The sequence below is a fragment of the Sebastes fasciatus genome, chromosome 4 (genome assembly GCF_043250625.1).
Source record: "Sebastes fasciatus isolate fSebFas1 chromosome 4, fSebFas1.pri, whole genome shotgun sequence".
NCBI classification, from domain to species: Eukaryota; Metazoa; Chordata; class Actinopteri; order Perciformes; family Sebastidae; genus Sebastes; species Sebastes fasciatus.
In genome coordinates this window covers 13881047-13888460 of record NC_133798.1, presented here as the reverse complement: position 1 = coordinate 13888460, position 7414 = coordinate 13881047, and positions in this window count along the sequence as shown.

Sequence of the window (7414 nt, the reverse complement as noted above, 5' to 3'; positions counted from 1 at the left end):
ATTATCCCGCTTATTACACGGCTACTTACTTAAGAAATCAATATTTTGACACAAAAACGGTCCGCCAGAGTCCGTCTTCAGAGCTGCGCCCATAGCAACGGTCTGTTATACATAGCAACGGTCTGTTGTAAAGAAATTACAGACCGCAGAACGCTGTGAATGACCAATCAGAATCGAGTATTCAGCACAGCCGTGTAATAACAGTGTTTAAATAATAAGCTGTATGCTTTACTGTGTGGAAGTGACTGAGATCATTCTTTTATATGTAAGGCGACATCAGGCTTGACTTTCCTAACAAATAAATACACAGATAAAATTTACTAAATTGTTATTTATTATTAAAATAATAAATCGTACACCAGCAAGTTGATGAAAAATCTTTACAATTACAATTCAAGTGTAAACTTCTTTAATGCAGCAACAAATTGGTCAAAACTTAAACAGGAATCAAAATCCCACTATATAATGTAAATAGTCTATACATATAGAATTTAATTTAATAGACTGGCCCCCCGATACCCGATCCAGCTATCTGAGTCAGTATTGGCCCGATATCTGATCTGGTATCTGTATTGGTGCATCCCTAATTGGTTCTCCTTTATTTCTTATTTTTATTAAATTGTTTCAAATGTGGTGAAATACCAACTAAAACACAGCAACATGAGCAAATACCAAAAAATACACTAAATGGTGAAGGTTTTGACTTTGGTTTATGTTTAGTTAAAGTTACTCTAATGAATATTTTAATATAAACGATGGATGAAATGAGTGTGTAATAATAGAAATTGAGCAACACAGCTTCAGTTCCCTTCAACTCTACAGAGAGTTTTAGCATCTTTCAGCTCATTGTTTTGGTTTCATGGCCTGCAAATTTGCTGTTTAAATTCAGTCTCGCGGCTCACGTCATCCTTGTTTTCAGTGAAAAAGCTCATATAAACCCACTGTATGTTTGATGACCAGCACCAAACAGCATACTGGTGAAGCTGGAGACTAGCGAAAGCAAAGAAACAAAACAGAACTAAAAGTAGAATAGAATATCAGGTTGCCAGAAACGACTCCTAATCAATGCTAATGTTATGTCTGCTGTATGCTTAACCCATTTGTGCCCAAAGACTATACTTAGCATGATAAGGAAAAATACCACAACATTTGTTCTGATTAGTCAAAGGTCTTAAAATCTGGTACGGCCATACTTTGGGTAAGTAGCCTATCAAATAGTACAACTTTGACATTTTTAGATCACATGAAAAATACTAACATTGTGTTTATTAGATGTTTTCCATATGGAATATTTCTTTTACACTGCATATGTGTGCATATCTTTGATATTCAACTTGTTATGAGTTCATAGATATCAAATACTTGATTGTGCTCCTTGTAATTTCTGAGATACAGACATTTTCTTATCATACTCTATCTAGTATTTGGGCACATGGGACTACTGATTTGTCCTGAAATAAAATGGAGTTTATTGCAAAATCACACACTTCCACCAAAGAATTTCAGTAGCTGGCACAAATGTAGGTTTTTTACAAGCTGATTATACATATGTTGATGTTTTGTTTGCAGCTGGTTGCACTGCCCCCAAGTGGCCAGAAAGAATGAACACAGGTTTGAGGAAGATGAGGGTGAGCATCTTCCAATAGTTTCCAACTTGTCCTTGATTTCACAGCCTCAGTGTGTACAGAAATATTGTAATTTAATAATTTGTACCTCCGGTGTACATTATATTCCACATGCAGGATTTATTGTTGTATATCAAATCACCACTGGAGTTTCTTCAGTAGACAAAGGCAGACAAGACACACCCTGCACAATATAGTCATGTGTATAAAGCATGCTATGAAATGAACTACAATTTGAACCCAGTTATCTGGAGATTGTCTCCTGAAGTATTTAAAGTCTAATTGATGTCAAAAGCTGCACCACAGGAAAAGGGAGTAGAAACAATAGGTCCTGTACTTGCTCTCTTTTTAACAGAATTTCCTCTTGAGCTGTGCCAAAACAAACACGCTGTACTAAAACATTAACTAGACCGACAATGTCACTTGTTAGTAACATTGTTAGTCCTTCAACCCTGAACTTGTGCCAAACAGCAGTCAGCTGTTGGCTTCTGGAGAAACTGTTTCATGTTGTCCTTCACTTAATCGTCCATCAGTGTTGGTCTTTTTTATTTTATTTGACATTGGCAGCACTAGAGTGACTACTGCATTAAAAGTGTTAAAAAGTAAGTGAGATCAAGAGGAAGCCAGAGGTTTCAGACTTGGATGCCTTCACCCAATAACAGTATGGTCTAGTTGTAATATAAGGCTCTTTTGGCTGTGCTTTCTGGTCCATGATCATAAAATATGACCTACTTCTCTTGTTTACAGAATAGTATATACTGAGCTTTATTTTTAAAAGCATGATTAATGAACTTTGGTTTTATTGTTTATTTATAGTTTTAAATTATTATGCCTCCGCGCCGGATGCCGCAGTCGCGGAGGCGGCTGCAGTCACAGAGGCATAATGTTTAGGGGTTGTCTGTCGTGAGTGTGATATCTCAGAATTGGCACAAACGTCCACCTGGACTCGAGGACAAACTGATTAGAATTTGGTGGTCAAAGGTCAACGGTCAAGGTCACTATGACCTCATGTCCGTGCCATTCTCATGATATCTCGGGAACACCTTGAGCGAAATTCTTCAAATTTGGCACAAACATGCACTCGGACTCAAGGACTAACCGATTAGAATTTGGTGGTCAAAGTTCACTGTGACCTCACTAAACAAGTTTTTGGCCATAACTCAAGAATTCATATGCTAATTATGACAATTTCACAGAAATGTCTAACAGGATAAAATGATGAAGTGATGACATTTTGGACAGACATGGATGTAAACTGCAACTTGTCTGGTTGGCGGAGGCATACAACCGCAAGGCGGTAATTCTTGTTTTTTTTCTCAATAATGGAATTCTACATTTTTGTATTAATACCTGAAAAGATAAAGTTTTAATTTCTCTTTTGCAGTGTCCAGGTTTTACACCATGACCATCAGTCTGCTCTGTGCCTGCGTATACAGGTGTACAGCTGTAACTATGTGACCTTTGTACCTGTGTTAAACTGCCTCTCATCCAGTTTTGTAGTCTCTGCAGCACACACAGGAAGGATGTGTGTCTGACTTATCTTTTTAATCTCTCAGGGTGAAGTAGAGAGAGGAAGCAAAGGGTTACATTGTCAGAATATCTCCCTGCTGTACTCTGCTAAGTGCTTTTCTGTTCTGCCTTCACATGCTGTTCTCACACTCCTCCTCCTCGTTCGATAGGAAAGTGCTGATGCTGGGTACTTCAGTATCCATCAAAGACTCGCGGGCAGTCGGAAATTCCTGTTCCCACTTGTGGGTTGCAACTGAATGGATGTGGAATGCCAAAGCCTCTGAGTCGCCTTGTCCTCAGAACTTGTAGCCTACTGTGCGGATGTAGCCATTGTAGCAGTGACATTTTCCTGTAACCATAAGGCACAGTAGTTTCTTCTGAGGAGATCATTGCAAACACTGCCGGTTTTGGATCTAATATGAATTTTGTGGTACAATATAACAATTGTGATAACCTGTAAAAGTAACGTTCGACTTGTGCAATGGCTGCTTTTTGTAGTTTCAGTTAAACAAAAAGTAACGTTGACTCAAAGCCCCGCCCCCCTTAGTTACTGTTACTAGGTCGGACAAGCTTGACAAGAAACATGGTAACTTTTACTCAGGCACCTTTTCCCATTGGGATGCTCGATGTCATGTATATCCAAATAAATAACTCCAAAAGTTAACGTAGAGATAGACCTAATATAAACAAAGTGTGCGATAGCGTTGATTTTTCCTAGCTAACGATAATTCATATTATCGTAAAAAATATGTCAGCAACCAACCTATCTGTCCTTGCCCTGCTGCTTTTATCTTTCTTTCCTCTTTCTTGTTTTTTTTATCCTGGAAAATAAATATCAAGACATACTGAAATAAAACCGAACTCTTTCTTAATATGTATTTAAAGTAAATACATTGATAGATACCCACTGCACATTTAGAAAGATTTTTTAACACATCAGTGAGCAGGACTTTGTAAGGTTGGTTGCTGAGGTAAACATGACACACAGCTGATGAATGTTCATAGAACCAAACAAACTAATCCTCTCAAGTATTCAAAGCATCCAGAGCAGCCAGGGCTGAAGTTGAAGACTGATCCAAGGTCAGTTTTACAGTCTCATGTTAAAGTTAAGGTCAAGTTATGAGAACAGGAATCCTGAACAACACAAAGAAGCAACTTCAGCATGGATTAACAAGGTCTTGGACAAGGTTTTGGACTTTGACTTGGACAAAGTTAATAGTTTCAACAGTGATCCATGTTTTAAACTCAAGATTGTTGATCCCGTTCTTTCTATTTGACCATCTCACCATCTCAAGTCCATTTAGTAGCTCTTCTGGAGCTTTCGATTATATCATGTGATCTTCGTCATCAGATGAAGTTGGCCAGTTTTGAGATGACCTTTGACGAGACAAAATCAAAAAATGACTCGCAACTTGACTTTAACACCAATGATTTGTGACTTCACTTGTACTTGAGCCCAAAAGATGAAAAAGTGAGTTATTTAAAAAAGTGTGCCACGAATCAATTAATTTCCCTTCATTTCTTGAATCAACTAACGTTTATTCATTACCAGCAAGTCAACACTTAATTCCTCAATTTTTTTTTTTAATTATTAGGTTCAGTCACACTTATTTTAACAAATAAGTAAAAATGTTATAAAGCATTCACAAGTTTTGCAAATTGAATATATTATTACTCTGTTGTTAGAATGGCATTACATTTGATGAAGAGCATATTGTGACTTGTTTAGGACTCGAAACTCAAAGTTGAGGACTTTGGACTTGACTCTGGACTTGTCTGTCTTGACTTGGGACTTGACTTGGGACTTGGGACTTGTCTGTCTTGATTTGGGAATTGACTTGGGGCCTCATTTTTTTGATGGTTCTAAATATTATCTTTCCAGATATTCCTGTGGTGTGAGGTATGCTACGAGTGTTTTTCACATCCCCAATCGGCTCAGAAGTCCATCCTGGCCACACCGATTTCAAATTGTAAATATTAAACATGTTCATATTTATGACCGGATATCGTGTTGTGTGTGAGGAACCCCGAGGACAGCCGATGACGCAGTCACATAGGAAAGAACGATAGCCAATTGGGAACCATGCTGACTGGAGAAGGAAGGACAACAACCGCAGCTAATACATGAGCTAATGCGAAACAGGAAGCCTAAAGTAGTAATAAGATGGACTCAGAAATGGAGGACCAACCTGTTAATTTGTGGCAACAACGCGAGTGTTTATTTAATGTGTCTCCATGACTTCTTCTATTCATCTTTTGTGAATTTTCAGTACAAAATAGTGCAAAAACTGACATCGCTAATTCCGACGTGTTTGTTTACCCTATAGTCCCGTTCGATCACTAGAGATTTCACGAGATTTAATTTTTTTTTTAGTCAGTACTCTTGTTGTTCATGAATGGAATCTCTTAGCGTGTGGTGTGCTGTTTTGGCCAAATCGTTGCTCACCACACACTACAGAAACAAAATTAATTTATCATAAGATGTCGTTATGTGTGGGATCTCTCACATTTTCGACATATGTGAGATATAGAGCTAACAGAGTGAATATTGGACCTACATTTGCCAGGTGGACAGAAACACAACTCTAATAGAAAGCTTGCTGTCTGCTGGATATGTAAAGAGGCAACAACAAGACAGGATTAAACACACAAACTGTTCTTGTTTCTGATGTTCCTGTGTCTTTATACATTCTCTGTAGAATGGGGTGATGGTGACGCATGCTCCACTGCATTTACGAGGGAAGGCTACCACTCATAAAAGTTAAAAACGTAGAGATGATGTCATCAAACGACCATGAAATCCCTGTACCACATACCAGCAGAGCCTAATGGGGACTTGAAACTACATAACAGCCACAAACTTACTCTGAAAGAGTGTTTTAGGAAATTGCAATGTAGTGGAGGTTGCTGCAGGTTGCTGCAACATTTCACAGAGAGGCCTCAGCTACTGTCTGACAGAGAGCAGCTGACAGGGTTTTCTTCAGACAGCCTGAGAGATGCATGTGGGAGAGCTGATCATGAGACTGTTATTGGAGGAATACCATTGTGTGCATGTGTTTGTTTGTGTAGGTATAGGGGTGCATAGTCCTCTGGCTATAATCCAACACTTTGAGAATTTACTGGATTTTTTTTATGGATCCATCTGAAGTTCATCTGGTTGAACTTTGAGTGTTTTTCTTTTTCTCATCCAATCTTGGATTGAGTTGCATCTGTAGACATAGGCCTGCTGTTTTATTGCTTCTTTGATCAGTGTAGAGAAGTCTGTAAATCTGCCTTACAATGGTGTGATGAAAGAGGAATGCCTACCCTTCAATTAGAAAGACTAAATCACAGAAAACATGCTGAGGAACTTGAATAAACTTGTGCTGCAGACGTTTCCAAGACATCCTTAGCTGTGGGGATCTATACAAATGATCCTGTGATCACCTTTGACCAGTAGTTAATAAAATGGTCCCTGTTGTCCATACTTTTGTGACGTATCTGAACCCTTTAACTCAGCTGAACTGCAACGTACAGAACATGTGACTAATGGTCTGTGTTGGCTTGTTTGGCATGTCTGATGGAAACTATTAGAGCATCTGGTTTTTCATTGGAAACCAGGGCTCAACTCATGATTACCACCCCAATAATTACACACTCTATCTTTCCCGCTCTCATATTTATGTATAATTAACCTGAAGGTGTGTTGCAGGGAGGTGAAAGCAAGTGGGCGTGAGTCAACAAACTGCCGTGTATAAACAAATTAACTCCTGACAGCTCCCTGATGTTACCACACACCTGCCTTATGTTTACAGTCAGGCAGGCTGGAGTCCAACTGAATTATTTGTAACAAGCTAATCAGACATGTTTGATAGGTGTTTGAACACGGATGAACTGCATTAACAATTCACAAATAATAATAATAATAATAGTTAAAACTGCAAGCAGCGTTGAACGGGCCCTCGCCCCTTTGCGCACGTCGGGGGTACCCGCTGCCGTGCATTTCCATGAAAGTCGGACACTGCACGCAACAGTTAGAGGGTATTTTCTGCGTGGAGCGCGTGGCACTGTAAATGACCTGTTGAGAACCTGTGGGGCATCCTTAAAAGGCACTTCTAGGCACTGGAAGATCTTTAATCATTTGTTGTTTTTTGTTGTACATCTGAACACTTTGTTCAAACTCTGTTTGAGCTGAACCTGTTTGTCCTCTGAACACCCACACAGGTGTTTCCAGTTATTCTGGCTGATTAGACCTCTGCTCAGGCTGAAGGTGGAATTCATGAGATCACAAATCTCCATCT